Source organism: Oncorhynchus tshawytscha, unplaced genomic scaffold (assembly GCF_018296145.1).
Source record: "Oncorhynchus tshawytscha isolate Ot180627B unplaced genomic scaffold, Otsh_v2.0 Un_contig_6992_pilon_pilon, whole genome shotgun sequence".
In the NCBI taxonomy this organism is placed as follows: domain Eukaryota; kingdom Metazoa; phylum Chordata; class Actinopteri; order Salmoniformes; family Salmonidae; genus Oncorhynchus; species Oncorhynchus tshawytscha.
In genome coordinates this window covers 1-17,500 of record NW_024608291.1, presented here as the reverse complement: position 1 = coordinate 17,500, position 17,500 = coordinate 1, and the positions used below count along the sequence as shown (strand labels likewise).

At 45.1% G+C, this 17,500-nt stretch overlaps 1 pseudogene; it reads left to right on the top strand.

The window, feature by feature from the left end:
- LOC121843426 overlaps positions 1–12,862 on the top strand; it is a 51,191-nt pseudogene extending 38,329 nt beyond the window's left edge.
- The last annotated feature ends 4,638 nt before the right edge of the window (positions 12,863–17,500 follow it).

Genomic DNA, 17,500 nt, shown 5'->3' with positions numbered 1-17,500 from the left:
GACAGATACGTTCCAAACAGGCCTGGTCTCTACTGCCCACACAGGTAACACACACACACACACACACACACACACACACACACACACACACACACACACAGGTAACACACACACACAGGTAACACACACACACACACAGGTAACACACACACACACAGGTAACACACACACACACACACACAGGTAACACACACACACACACACAGGTAACACACACACACACCTGAGGTGCGCTCCACAGGGAAAATCAAATGTTCGCTAACCTATTCCTTTTTGTGTTTTAACATTGGCGGTCAGTGTGTGTCGAGTGTGTCTGTTTGTGGTGTAAACTGTGTGTGTGTGTGTGTGTCAGGCCATCTATTCCAGTGTGTTACCAGGAGAGTTGATGAGTGGTTTAAACTGTGTGTGTGTGTGTCTCTGTGTGTGTGTGTGTGTGTGTGTGTGTGTGTGTGTGTGTGTGTGTGTGTGTGTGTGTGTGTCAGGCCATCTATTCCAGTGTGTTACCAGGAGAGTTGATGAGAGGTTTAAACTGTGTGTGTGTGTGTGTGTGTGTGTGTGTGTGTGTGTGTGTGTGTGTGTGTGTCAGGCCATCTATTCCAGTGTGTTACCAGGAGAGTTGATGAGTGGTTATATGAACTCCTTCCCCTCGTTTCCCTCCTGGCTGGGAAAGTTCTCCTCTGGCAATAAACACTCCCGGATCATTCAGGAGCTGGCCTCTCACATGAGCCTCAAGTAAGGACACACACACACACACACACACACACACACACACACACACACACACACAGAGTCTGTTTACATGCACAGTAATAATTATCATTAAACTGATTACGGCAGTAGGCGGATTATCTCATTAGTCATGTCAACACCTTACTGGGATTAATCGTTGTAAATCCTAAATTGGCAGATTAAGACACCTGGTTATCCGAGCCATCTTTTAAAAGTTATCAGGACATTAAAAAACAGTTTATTTGGCGTTCCGGTGTAATTTATCTGAGCGTACGTGTTCATCAGTTTAGACTCGATCTTGTACGCCGTTGCGTGAAGTGAGTTTCTAATTTATAAATATATTTATAAATATATTGGTTTTAATTTTTCATTGAAAACTTTGTCCCCTAGTCAGAAATCATGTAACTGATCTGGGGTGTATTCATTAGTTGTAACTGGTACACACCGGCAGTCTGATCTGGGGTGTATTCATTAGTTGTAACTGGTACACACCGGCAGTCTGATCTGGGGTGTATTCATTAGTTGTAACTGATACACACCGGCAGTCTGATCTGGGGTGTATTCATTAGTTGTAACTGGTACACACCGGCAGTCTGATCTGGGGTGTATTCATTAGTTGTAACTGGTACACACCGGCAGTCTGATCTGGGGTGTATTCATTAGTTGTAACTGGTACACACCGGCAGTCTGATCTGGGGTGTATTCATTAGTTGTAACTGGTACACACCGCAGTCTGATCTGGGGTGTATTCATTAGTTGTAACTGGTACACACCGGCAGTCTGATCTGGGGTGTATTCATTAGTTGTAACTGGTACACACCGGCAGTCTGATCTGGGGTGTATTCATTAGTTGTAACTGGTACACACCGGCAGTCTGATCTGGGGTGTATTCATTAGTTGTAACTGGTACACACCGGCAGTCTGATCTGGGGTGTATTCATTAGTTGTAACTGGTACACACCGGCAGTCTGATCTGGGGTGTATTCATTAGTTGTAACTGGTACACACCGGCAGTCTGATCTGGGGTGTATTCATTAGTTGTAACTGGTACACACCGGCAGTCTGATCTGGGGTGTATTCATTAGTTGTAACTGGTACACACCGGCAGTCTGATCTGGGGTGTATTCATTAGTTGTAACTGGTACACACCGGCAGTCTGATCTGGGGTGTATTCATTAGTTGTAACTGGTACACACCGGCAGTCTGATCTGGGGTGTATTCATTAGTTGTAACTGGTACACACCGGCAGTCTGATCTGGGGTGTATTCATTAGTTGTAACTGATACACACCGGCAGTCTGATCTGGGGTGTATTCATTAGTTGTAACTGGTACACACCGGCAGTCTGATCTGGGGTGTATTCATTAGTTGTAACTGGTACACACCGCAGTCTGATCTGGGGTGTATTCATTAGTTGTAACTGGTACACACCGGCAGTCTGATCTGGGGTGTATTCATTAGTTACTTAATGTTCTGCAACAAGTTTTCTATTGAACATATTCCCTCACTCTCTCCCCTCCTCCCTCACTCTCTCCCCTCCTCCCTCACTCTCTCCCCTTCTACCTCTCCCCTCCTCCCTCACTCTCTCCCCTCCTCCCTCACTCTCTCCCCCTCCCCCTCCTCCCTCTCCACTCCTCTCCCCTCCTCCCTCACTCTCTCCCCTCCTCCCTCACTCTCTCCCCTCCTCCCTCACTCTCTCCCCTCCTCCCCCCTCACTCTCTCTTTCCCCCCTCCCCTCACTCTCTCTTTCCCCTCCCCTCACTCTCTCTTTCCCCCCCCCTCACTCTCTCTTTCCCCTCCCCTCACTCTCTCTTTCCCTCCACCCTCTCTCCTCCCTCTCCCTCCCCTCACTCTCTTTTCCCTCCACCCTCTCTCTCTCCCCTCCACCCTCTCTCCTCCCTCTCCCTCCCCTCCTCTCTCCTCCAGGACATTAAGTAGCAGACAGGCAGTGAGCCTGGACTACCTCCCGTACCTCCGCATGGCCCTGTTGTGTCCTCTTCAGAGGCAGGGGGCGGAGGGGGCCGGTCAGGCCGTCCAGCTGTTAGACGACTACCACCTGGTCAGAGAGGATGTGGACAGCCTCATGGAGATCAGCCTCTGGGGGGGGCAGCCCGACCCCTACGCTAAACTAGACCCCAAGGTCAGAGGACGGGGACGGGTGTAATAATGGTGTTAATCTGATTGTAATAATGGTGTTATTGTTAATCTGATCTGTGATTGTAATAATGGTGTCAGACTGGTTGTAATAATGGTGTTGTTAATCTAATCTGTGATTGTAATAATGGTGTTATTGTTAATCTAATCTGTGATTGTAATAATGGTGTCAGACTGGTTGTAATAATGGTGTTGTTAATCTAATCTGTGATTGTAATAATGGTGTTATTGTTAATCTAATCTGTGATTGTAATAATGGTGTCAGACTGGTTGTAATAATGGTGTTGTTAATCTAATCTGTGATTGTAATAATCATGTTAATCTAATCTGTGATTTTAATAATGGTGTTATTGTTAATCTAATCTGTGACTGTAATAATGGTGTTATTGTTAATCTAATCTGTGATTGTAATAATGGTGTCAGACTGGTTGTAATAATGGTGTTGTTAATCTAATCTGTGATTGTAATAATCATGTTAATCTGATCTGTGCTCAGGTGAAATCAGCGTTCACGAGGGCCTATAACCGGGAGACCCACCTGACACCGTACTCACTCCAACCAATCAAGAAGGGCCGTCGTGGCGGGGGTTGGAGGCAGAACCGGGAGGAGAGGGGCAAGAGGAACAGCCTGAGGAAGAGGAGGAGGAAGAAGGTGTTGCAGCTGACGCCATGATCAAAGTAAGGAGGAAACACACTTCTCGACACCCCCCACTTTTCTGAAATAATTTACCATTTTTATTTGTTTCAATTTATTGGAGAAGAAATGATGAATTATTGATCGGTCAGCTGTCATCTTCTCTGTTGGTTATAGACTGTCTACTGTGTCATCGATATGAGTCAGAAACATTCATATAGCCTACTGTGGCGTCGATATGAGTCAGAAACATTCATATAGCCTACTGTGGCGTCGATATGAGTCAGAAACATTCATATGGCCTACTGTGGCGTCGATATGAGTCAGAAACATTCATATAGCCTACTGTGGCGTCGATATGAGTCAGAAACATTCATATGGCCTACTGTGGCGTCGATATGAGTCAGAAACATTCATATGGCCTACAGTGGCATCGATATGAGTCAGAAACATTCATATGGCCTACTGTGGCGTCGATATGAGTCAGAAACATTCATTCTAGGGCGTCAAAATTTACTACAACGTGTAAATAGGATCATTTTGGTTATAAAGTCTAGTCTCGTCCACAACCCGAGTTTGGTAAGTGGCTGTCGTGACTTGAGGGTTTGTTTTTTATTTTTTTATTTCACCTTTATTTAACCAGGTAGGCTAGTTGAGAACACCTTTATTTAACCAGGTAGGCCAGTTGAGAACACCTGTATTTAACCAGGTAGGCTAGTTGAGAACACCTTTATTTAACCAGGTAGGCTAGTTGAGAACACCTTTATTTAACCAGGTAGGCCAGTTGAGAACACCTTTATTTAACCAGGTAGGCCAGTTGAGAACACCTTTATTTAACCAGGTAGGCCAGTTGAGAACACCTTTATTTAACCAGGTAGGCCAGTTGAGAACACCTTTATTTAACCAGGTAGGCCAGTTGAGAACACCTTTATTTAACCAGGTAGGCCAGTTGAGAACACCTTTATTTAACCAGGTAGGCTAGTTGAGAACACCTTTATTTAACCAGGTAGGCTAGTTGAGAACACCTTTATTTAACCAGGTAGGCTAGTTGAGAACACCTTTATTTAACCAGGTAGGCTAGTTGAGAACACCTTTATTTAACCAGGTAGGCTAGTTGAGAACAAGTTCTCATTTACAACTGTGACCTGGCCAAGATAAAGCATAGCAAACAACAACACAGAGTTACACATGGAGTAAACAACAACACAGAGTTACACATGGAGTAAACAACAACAACAGAGTTACACATGGAGTAAACAACAACAACAGAGTTACACATGGAATAAACAACAACACAGAGTTACACATGGAGTAAACAACAACACAGAGTTACACATGGAGTAAACAACAACACAGAGTTACACATGGAGTAAACAACAACACAGAGTTACACATGGAGTAAACAACAACACAGAGTTACACATGGAGTAAACAACAACACAGAGTTACACATGGAATAAACAACAACACAGAGTAAACAACAACACAGAGTTACACATGGAGTAAACAACAACACAGAGTTACACATGGAGTAAAACAAACATACAGTCAATAATACAGTAGAACAAAAGAAAACAATGTCTATATACCTGGGCTACCCTGGGGCGGCAGGGTAGCCTAGTGGTTAGGTGGTTAGAGTGGTTGGACTAGTAACCGGAAGGTTGCAAGTTCAAACCCCGAGCTGACAAGGTACAAATGTGTCGTTCTACCCCTGAAAAAGGCAGTTAACCCACTGTTCCTAGACCAGTTAACCCACTGTTCCTAGACCAGTTAACCCCACTGTTCCTAGACCAGTTAACTCCACTGTTCCTAGACCAGTTAACTCCACTGTTCCTAGACCAGTTAACCCACTGTCCCTAGACCAGTTAACCCACTGTTCCTAGACCAGTTAAACCCACTGTTCCTAGACCAGTTAACCCACTGTTCCTAGACCAGTTAACCCACTGTTCCTAGACCAGTTAACCCACTGTTCCTAGGCCATCATTGTAAATAAGAATTTGTTCTTAATTAACTGATTTGCCTAGTTAAATAAAGGTAAAATAAAATAAAAAAATAGTGTGTGCAAATTAGGTCAAATAAGGGAGTTAAGGCAATAAATAGGCCATGGTTATATTATAATATAGCAATTAAACACTGGAGTGGTAGATGTGCAGAAGATGAATGTGCAGGTAGAGATACTGGGGTGCAAAGGATCAAGATATATACAGTATGGGGATGAGGTAGATAGATAGATGGGCTATTTATAGATGGGCTATGAACAGGTGCAGTGATCTGTGAGCTGCTCTGACAGCTGGTGCAGCTAAGTGAGGGAGATGTGAGTCTCCAACTTCAGTGATTTTTGCCTGTTCGTTCCAGTCAGCGGCAGCAGAGAACTGGAAGGAAAGGCGAACAAAGGAGGAATTGGCTTTGAGATAAACCTGTTTGAGCGCGTGCTACGGGTGTGTGTTGCTATGGTGACCAGCGAGCTGAGATAGGGGCGGGGCTTTACCTAGCAGAGACTTGATGAGTGACTTGTTTTGTTTTGATTACAATCACGCCTTACCTGTTAACACGTGATAGCACTGTGTTGTCTGGGAAAAGACTGGGCGAGTTTGCTTTGCATGCTATGTAGCATAGTTTAACACAAGGTCAGGGCCAAGCTATGCTAGGTAGCACTGTGTTGTCTGGGAAAAGACTGGGCGAGTTTGCTTTGCATGCTATGCTAGCATAGTTTAACACAAGGTCAGGGACAAGCTATGCTAGCTAGCACTGTGTTGTCTGGGAAAAGACTGGGCGAGTTTGCTTTGCATGCTATGCTAGCATAGTTTAACACAAGGTCAGGGACAAGCTATGCTAGCTAGCACTGTGTTGTCTGGGAAAAGACTGGGCGAGTTTGCTTTGCATGCTATGCTAGCATAGTTTAACGCAAGGTTAGGGACAAGCTATGCTAGCTAGCTGCTGTCAGCTTGGCTAAACACAAGGTCAGGGACAAGCTATGCTAGGTAGCTGCTGTCAGCTTGGCTAAACACAAGGTCAGGGACAAGCTATGCTAGGTAGCTGCTGTCAGCTTGGCTAAACACAAGGTCAGGGACAAGTTATGCTAGGTAGCTGCTGTCAGCTTGGCTAAACACAAGGTCAGGGACAAGCTATGCTAGCTAGCTGCTGTCAGCTTGGCTAAACACAAGGTCAGGGACAAGCTATGCTAGGTAGCTGCTGTCAGCTTGGCTAAACACAAGGTCAGGGCTGGCTTGACTTTCTATTCACCCCCTTCCTCTCTACTTTATATTAACCCTTGTTTGCTGTGATTGGACGAACAAAGACACACCCACATCAAACCACACCCCCATAGACGACTCGTTTCTTTGCCTTCAGTCACGGCCACTAGCATTTCTTAATGAGTGTTGGTGAAAAATTAGGCCGAATCAGGAAGTGCACTTCTCCTTTAAGAAAAGGTTACGGCTGCCCATGTAACTCTCTGGGGCTCCACATACACACAGTAACCTATTGTCATATTTGAGTAAAAGTAAAGATACCTTTTTAACAGAAAATGACTCAAGTAAAAGTGAAAGTCACCCAGTAAAATACTACTTGAGTAAAATAAATAGTGTTCATTTCAAATGTCTTATATTTAGCAAACCAGACGGCACTATTTTCTTGTTTTTTTAAATTTACGGATACCCAGGGCACACTCAGACATTATTTACATTATATACCCAGGGCACACTCAGACATTATTTACATTATATACCCAGGGCACACTCAGACATTATTTACATTATATACCCAGGGCACACTCAGACATTATTTACATTATATACCCAGGGCACACTCAGACATTATTTACATTATATACCCAGGGCACACTCAGACATTATTTACATTATATACCCAGGGCACACTCAGACATTATTTACATTATATACCCAGGGCACACTCAGACATTATTTACATTATATACCCAGGGCACACTCAGACATTATTTACATTATATACCCAGGGCACACTCAGACATTATTTACATTATATACCCAGGGCACACTCAGACATTATTTACATTATATACCCAGGGCACACTCAGACATTATTTACATTATATACCCAGGGCACACTCCAACACTCAGACATTATTTACATTATATACCCAGGGCACACTCAGACATTATTTACATTATATACCCAGGGCACACTCCAACACTCAGACATTATTTACATTATATACCCAGGGCACACTCAGACATTATTTACATTATATACCCAGGGCACACTCAGACATTATTTACATTATATACCCAGGGCACACTCAGACATTATTTACATTATATACCCAGGCCACACTCCAACACTCAGACATTATTTACATTATATACCCAGGGCACACTCCAACACTCAGACATTATTTACATTATATACCCAGGGCACACTCAGACATTATTTACATTATATACCCAGGGCACACTCAACACTCAGACATTATTTACATTATATACCCAGGGCACACTCCACATTATTTACATTATATACCCAGGGCACACTCAGACATTATTTACATTATATACCCAGGGCACACTCCAACACTCAGACATTATTTACATTATATACCCAGGGCACACTCAGACATTATTTACATTATATACCCAGGGCACACTCAGACATTATTTACATTATATACCCAGGGCACACTCAGACATTATTTACATTATATACCCAGGGCACACTCAGACATTATTTACATTATATACCCAGGGCACACTCAGACATTATTTACATTATATACCCAGGGCACACTCAGACATTATTTACATTATATACCCAGGGCACACTCAGACATTATTTACATTATATACCCAGGGCACACTCAGACATTATTTACATTATATACCCAGGGCACACTCAGACATTATTTACATTATATACCCAGGGCACACTCAGACATTATTTACATTATATACCCAGGGCACACTCCAACACTCAGACATTATTTACATTATATACCCAGGGCCACACTCCAACACTCAGACATTATTTACATTATATACCCAGGGCACACTCAGACATTATTTACATTATATACCCAGGGCACACTCCAACACTCAGACATTATTTACATTATATACCCAGGGCACACTCAGACATTATTTACATTATATACCCAGGGCACACTCCAACACTCAGACATTGAAATGAAGCATATGTGTTTAGTGAGTCCTCCAGATCAGAGGCAGTAGGGATGACCAGGGATGTTCTCTGTTTAGTGAGTCCTCCAGACCAGAGGCAGTAGGGATGACCAGGGATGTTCTCTGTTTAGTGAGTCCTCCAGATCAGAGGCAGTAGGGATGACCAGGGATGTTCTCTGTTTAGTGAGTCCTCCAGATCAGAGGCAGTAGGGATGACCAGGGATGTTCTCTGTTTAGTGAGTCCTCCAGACCAGAGGCAGTAGGGATGACCAGGGATGTTCTCTGTTTAGTGAGTTCTCCAGATCAGAGGCAGTAGGGATGTTCTCTGTTTAGTGAGTCCTCCAGATCAGAGGCAGTAGGGATGACCAGGGATGTTCTCTGTTTAGTGAGTCCTCCAGATCAGAGGCAGTAGAGATAACCAGGGATGTTCTCTGTTTAGTGAGTCCTCCAGATCAGAGGCAGTAGGGATGACCAGGGATGTTCTCTGTTTAGTGTGTCCTCCAGATCAGAGGCAGTAGAGATAACCAGGGATGTTCTCTGTTTAGTGAGTCCTCCAGATCAGAGGCAGTAGGGATGACCAGGGATGTTCTCTGTTTAGTGAGTCCTCCAGACCAGAGGCAGTAGGGATGACCAGGGATGTTCTCTGTTTAGTGAATCCTCCAGATCAGAGGCAGTAGGGATGACCAGGGATGTTCTCTGTTTAGTGAGTCCTCCAGATCAGAGGCAGTAGGGATGACCAGGGATGTTCTCTGTTTAGTGAGTCCTCCAGATCAGAGGCAGTAGGGATGACCAGGGATGTTCTCTGTTTGGTGAGTCCTCCAGATCAGAGGCAGTAGGGATGTTCTCTGTTTAGTGAGTCCTCCAGATCAGAGGCAGTAGGGATGACCAGGGATGTTCTCTGTTTAGTGAGTCCTCCAGATCAGAGGCAGTAGGGATGACCAGGGATGTTCTCTGTTTAGTGAGTCCTCCAGATCAGAGGCAGTAGGGATGTTCTCTGTTTAGTGAGTCCTCCAGATCAGAGGCAGTAGAGATAACCAGGGATGTTCTCTGTTTAGTGAGTCCTCCAGATCAGAGGCAGTAGGGATGACCAGGGATGTTCTCTTGATAAGTACATAAATTGGTTCTGGCAGCTCTGTGATGATGCGTTTTGCTGGCGTGGTTTAGGTCCACTTCAAGCCTTTTAGAGGGCAAGGAAAACGCCAGGATATACCCAGCCATTCTGAGTGATCATCTTCAACCTATAGTGAATCATTTCAGATGGGAGTGGTCTCTTCCAGGATAACGCCCCCCATCCCACAGGACACCAGTGGTCTCTTCCAGGATAACAACCCCATCCCACAGGACACCAGTGGTCTCTTCCAGGATAACGCCCCCATCCCACAGGACACCAGTGGTCTCTTCCAGGATAACAACCCCATCCCACAGGACACCAGTGGTCTCTTCCAGGATAACAACCCCATCCCACAGGACACCAGTGGTCTCTTCCAGGATAACAACCCCATCCCACAGGACACCAGTGGTCTCTTCCAGGATAACAACCCCCATCCCACAGGACACCAGTGGTCTCTTCCAGGATAACAACCCCATCCCACAGGACACCAGTGGTCTCTTCCAGGATAACGCCCCCATCCCACAGGACCCAGTGGTCTCTTCCAGGATAACAACCCATCTCACAGGACACCAGTGGTCTCTTCCAGAATAACAACCCCATCCCACAGGACACCAGTGGTCTCTTCCAGGATAACAACCCCATCCCACAGGACACCAGTGGTCTCTTCCAGGATAACAACCCCATCCCACAGGACACCAGTGGTCTCTGCCAGGATAACAACCCCATCCCACAGGACACCAGTGGTCTCTTCCAGGATAACAACCCCATCCCACAGGACACCAGTGGTCTCTTCCAGGATAACAACCCCCCCCATCCCACAGGACACCAGTGGTCTCTTCCAGGGACACCAGTGGTCTCTTCCAGGATAACAACCCCATCCCACAGGACACCAGTGGTCTCTTCCAGGATAACAACCCCATCCCACAGGACACCAGTGGTCTCTTCCAGGATAACGCCCCCATCCCACAGGACACCAGTGGTCTCTTCCAGGATAACAACCCCCTCCCACAGGACACCAGTGGTCTCTTCCAGGATAACAACCCCCCCCATCCCACAGGACACCAGTGGTCTCTTAACAACATCCCACAGGACACCAGTGGTCTCTTCCAGGATAACAACCCCCATCCCACAGGACACCAGTGGTCTCTTCCAGAATAACAACCCCATCCCACAGGACACCAGTGGTCTCTTCCAGGATAACAACCCCATCCCACAGGACACCAGTGGTCTCTTCCAGGATAACAACCCCATCCCACAGGACACCAGTGGTCTCTTCCAGGATAACAACCCCATCCCACAGGACACCAGTGGTCTCTTCCAGGATAACAACCCCATCCCACAGGACACCAGTGGTCTCTTCCAGGATAACAACCCCATCCCACAGGACACCAGTGGTCTCTTCCAGGATAACAACCCCATCCCACAGGACACCAGTGGTCTCTTCCAGGATAACAACCCCATCCCACAGGACACCAGTGGTCTCTTCCAGGATAACAACCCCATCCCACAGGACACCAGTGGTCTCTTCCAGGATAACAACCCCATCCCACAGGACACCAGTGGTCTCTACCAGGATAACAACCCCATCCCACAGGACACCAGTGGTCTCTTCCAGGATAACAACCCCATCCCACAGGACACCAGTGGTCTCTTCCAGAATAACAACCCCATCCCACAGGACACCAGTGGTCTCTTCCAGGATAACAACCCCATCCCACAGGACACCAGTGGTCTCTTCCAGGATAACAACCCCATCCCACAGGACACCAGTGGTCTCTTCCAGGATAACAACCCCATCCCACAGGACACCAGTGGTCTCTTCCAGGATAACAACCCCATCCCACAGGACACCAGTGGTCTCTTCCAGGATAACAACCCCATCCCACAGGACACCAGTGGTCTCTTCCAGGATAACAACCCCATCCCACAGGACACCAGTGGTCTCTACCAGTGGTCTCTGAATGGTGTTTGAGGAAGGTGTAAACCGTGGGCCCTGGCCAGTCACCAGATCTCCACCCAACTGAATACTTCTGGGAGATTCTGGAGCTGAGCCTGAGGTGGCGTCTTCACCAAAAACATGGAATTTTCTGGTGGAAGAACGAGGTCACATCCCTCCAGTAGAGTTCCAGACCCTTGTAGAATCCATGTCGAGGTTCATTGAAGCTGTTCTGGCTGCTGGTGACCCAACTCCCTATTAACACACTATACGTTGGGGTTTCCTTTATCTTGGTGTTTACATTATGTCGGTGTTTCCTTTATCTTGGTGTTTACATTATGTTGGGGTTTCCTTTATCTTGGTGTTTACATTACGTTGGGGTTTCCTTTATTTTGGCAGTTACCTGTACCTACTGTATAGTGTGTATACACACACACACACATTCTCGTTCAGAAAGATGGACAATCCATTCCTTGGCCTGAATATAGCGCTGGTGATTTTTTTTAAATTGGGTAATAACTTTACTTTTCTCTCTTCCTCTCCCTCCCTCCCATCTCCCCCATTTCTTCCTCCCATCTCCCCCTGTTTCTTCCTCCCATCTCCCCCTGTTTCTTCCTCCCATCTCCCCCTGTTTCTTCCTCCCATCTCCCCATTTTTCTTCCTCCCATCTCCCCCATTTCTCCCCTGTTTCTCCCCCTCCCTTCCCTCCCCCTGTTTCTCCCTCCACTCTCCTCTTCACAGTTGAAGAAGGCCAAGCCCTCCAAGGAGCCCAAGAAGGAGAAGACAACAGCCGGGGATTCTGGGAAGGGAAAGGGCAAAGGCAAGGGCAAAGCCAGGAAGTGACCCCTAACCTCTCAGACAACTACCCCCCAAAAAAGCGAACTGTACAACACCTCTTCTCTGACGTTCTGAAGAACAAACCCCTAAACGGTTTGACCGCCACCTACCTGGTCTTATCACCGTGGCGACCGGAGACAGAACCCTGGCTCTCTTCTTGGACCCCTTTAAACTTAGGATGTGCATCCCAAAGGGGACCCTATTCCCTATATAGTGCACTACTTTAGACCAGAGTCCCATAGGGCCCTGGGTATAAAGTAGTGCACTATGAAGGGAAAACCCTATTCCCTATATAGTGCACTACTTTTGACCAGAGTCCCATAGGGCCCTGGGTATAAAGTAGTGCACTACTTTTGACCAGAGTCCCATAGGGCCCTGGGTTAAAGTAGTGCACTATGACCAGAGTCCCATAGGGCCCTGGGTATCCCTAGTTACTTTACCCAGGGCCCTATGGGACTGGTCCCAAATAGTAGTGCACTACTTTTGACTACCCATAGGGCCCTGGGACCTTTGTCTACTGACCAGATCCCATAGGGCCCTGGGACTCTGGTTTTTAGTGCACTTCTTTTGATATCGGGAATAGGTTTATATAGTAGTGGTTATATAGTAGTGCACTATGAAGGGAAAACCCTATTCCCTATAGTGCACTACTTTTGACCAGAGTCCCATAGGGCCCTGGGTATAGTAGTGCACTATCAAGGGCATAGGGTCCGCTTTGGGACTTTCCTACATCTTGTTAGCGCTGTGGATTTGGAAAGGTCTGAATGATAACTGTGTGTGTGTTTGTCATGTAAATATGTACCTTGTCGTATATAAAGATGCTGTTGCTTTCTACTGCTCATCGTAGACGGGACCTTTCTGGTCTGAACCGTCGAGACCAACGGATGGATCAGTGAACGGCAGAATAGTTCTGGGTTTTTTTTTTTTGTTGTTGTAAAGATTTTCACTGATAAATGACGACTGTATTTACGGTGTTGTGACGTGTTTTCTCTGTTCGTGGTTGAAATACAGTCTCTTAATCTGCATGTTTAGTTCAAATGATCAATTAGTGGTGTGTACATGTACAGTACCAGTCAAAAGTTTTAGAACACCTACTCATTCAAGGGTTTTTCTTTATTTTTTACTATTATTGATATGCACCCCTAGGAGACAGAACTAGATTATTGAGATGCACCCCTAGGAGACAGAACTAGACTATTGAGATGCACCCCTAGTAGACAGAACTAGACTATTGAGATGTACCCCTAGTAGACAGAACTAGACTATTGAGATGCACCCCTAGGAGACAGAACTAGATTATTGAGATGCACCCCTAGGAGACGGAACTAGATTATTGAGATGCACCCCTAGGAGACAGAACTAGACTATTGAGATGCACCCCTAAGAGACAGAACTAGACTATTGAGACTCATCCCTAGACTACACTAGAGACTATTGAGACTCACCCCTAGACTACACTAGACTATTGAGACTCATCCCTAGACTACACTAGAGACTATTGAGACTAACCCCTAGACTACACTAGAGACTATTGAGACTCACCCCTAGACTACACTAGAGACTATTGAGACTCACCCCTAGACTACACTAGAGACTACTGAGACTCACCCCTAGACTACACTAGAGACTACTGAGACTCACCCCTAGGCTTCACTAGAGACTAATGAGACTCACCCCAAGACTACACTAGAGACTATTGAGACTCACCCCTAGACTACACTAGACTATTGACACTCACCCCTAGACTACACTAGACTATTGAGACTCACCCCTAGACTACACTAGAGACTGAGACTCAACCCCTAGACTACACTAGAGACCATTGAGACTCACCCCTAGACTACACTAGAGACTATTGAGACTCACCCCTAGACTACACTAGAGACTAATGAGACTCAACCCCTGGACTACACTAGAGACTATTGAGACTCAACCCCTGGACTACACTAGAGACTATTGAGACTCAACCCCTGGACTACACTAGAGACTATTGAGACTCAACCCCTGGACTACACTAGAGACTACTGAGACTCGCCCCTAGGCTTCACTAGACTATTGAGACTTACCCATAGACTACACTAGAGACTATTGAGACTAACCCCTAGACTACACTAGAGACTATTGAGACTCACCCCTAGACTACACTAGAGACTATGAGACTCAACCCCTGGACTACACTAGAGACTATTGAGATTCAACCCTGGACTACACTAGAGACTATTGAGACTCAACCCTGGACTACACTAGAGACTAATGAGACTCAACCCCTGGACTACACTAGAGACTATTGAGATTCAACCCCTGGACTACACTAGAGACTATTGAGACTCAACCCCTGGACTACACTAGAGACTAATGAGACTCACCCCTGGACTACACTAGAGACTAATGAGACTCACCCCTGGACTACACTAGAGACTATTGAGACTCAACCCCTGGACTACACTAGAGACAATTTCTTGAATTGTTTAACACTTTTTGGCTACTATATGATTCCATATGTGTTATTTCATAGTTTTGATGTCTTCACTCTCATTCTACATTGCCCCCCACACATTGTGCCGTACGGAGATCTTTGTGGGCTATACACACCTTGTCTCAGGATGGTAAGTTGGTGGTTGAAGATATAAGTAAGTTTGTCCAAATTTTGGACTGGTACTGTAAATACACATGTAAAACACTCATATACACACACACTCATACATACACATCTTAAACACATATACACACATCACACACACACTCATACATACACACATCTTATATACACACACACTCATACATACACACGTAAAACACTCATACACACATCTTATATACACACACACTCATACATACACACATCTTATATACACACACACTCATACATACACACATCTTATATACACACACTCATACATACACACGTAAAACACTCATACACACATCTTATATACACACATCTTATATACACACGTAAAACACTCATATATACATACACACGTAAAACACTCATATACACACACACTCATACATACATACACACATCTTATATACACACACACTCATACATACACACGCAAAACACTCATATACACACATCTTATATACACACACTCATACATACACTCATATACACATCTTATATACACACACGTAAAACACTCATATACACACATCTTATATACACACACTCATATATTTTTGTATTTATTTCACCTTTATTTAACCAGGTAGGCTAGTTGAGAACTAGTTCTCATTTGCAACTGCGACCTGGCCAAGATAAAGCATAGCAGTGTGAGCAGACAACACAGAGTTACACATGGAGTAAACAATTAACAAGTCAATAACACAGTAGAAAACAAAGAGAGTCTATATACAATGTGTGCAAAAGGCATGAGGAGGTAGGCGAATGATTACAATTTTGCAGATTAACACTGGAGTGATAAATGAGCAGATGCTCACATCCCAGCATCCTATACTTCTCTACCACTACACTCCCCAGCATCCTCTTCTGCTCTACCACTGACATACCCAGCATCCTCTCCTGCTATACCACTACACCACCCAACAGAGTCTACTGCTCTACCACTACACTACCCAGAATCCTCTACTGCTCTACCACTTCCCTGCCCAGAATCCTCTACTGCTATACCACTACCCAGCATACTCTACCTCTACACCACTACACTACCCAGAATCCTCTACTGTTCTACCACTACACTACCCAGAATCCTGTACTGCTCTACTGCTACCCAGCATCCTTTACCGCTCTACCACTACCCAGCATCCTCTACCGCTATACAACTACACCACCCAGCATCCTTTACTGCTTTACCACTACACTGCCCAGCATCCTCTATTGCTATACCACTACCCAGCATCCTCTACTCCTGTACCTCTACCCAGCATCCTCTACTGCTATACCACTACACTACCCAGCATCCTCTACTCCTGTACCTCTCCCCAGCATCCTCTACTGCTCTACCACTACACTACCCAGCATCCTCTACTCCTGTACCTCTACCCAACATCCTCTACTGCTCTACCACTACACTACCCAGCATCCTCTCCAGCAATACCCATACCCAGCATCCTCTACTGCTATACCACTAACCAGCATCCTCTACTGCAATACCACTCCACCTCCCAACATCCTATACTGCTATACCACTACAATACCCAGCATCCTCTACTGCTGTAACACTACCCAGCATCCTCCACTCATACATCCTGGTTCAGGTAGAAATACACTCTATTAATTGATATATTGGTTGATGTGTTGGTTGGTTGATGGATGTATTGGTTTGTTGGTTGATTGATGCATTGGTTGGTTGATTGATTTCTTAGTTGGTTGATTGATTTCTTAGTTGGTTGATGATATATTGGTTGGTTGTTGTATTGGTTAATTGACTTATTGGTTGGTTGATTTATTAATTTATGTATTGGTTGATGGATTATTTGAGTGATGGATTAGCTGATAAATGTATTGGTTAATTTATGAATTGGTTGGTTCATTGATGTATTGGTTGATTGATGTATTGGTTGGTTGATGTATTGGTGTATTGGTTGGTGTATTGATGTATTGGTTGGTGTATTGATGTATTGGTTGGTGTATTGATGTATTGGTTGATTGATGTATTGGTTGGTTGATGTATTGGTTGGTGTATTGGTTGGTTGATGTATTGGTTGGTGTATTGATATATGTGTTGGTTGATTGTATTGATTGGTTGATTTCAGATCCATGTGAAGAGAGGGGAGCATCTGAAAGCAGCTCGCATGCTCATCAGAGTTTCCAACAACGTCAGCAAATTCCCCTCCCGTGAGTAACACACACACAGACAAAGACACAGACACACTCTGGTGCACACAATATGATGTGTTGTTAAAATAGATCTGATGTGTTTATCTCTCTGTCTGTCTAGCTGCAGTCTGATACAGGTAAACACACTGATCCAGCTACCTGTAG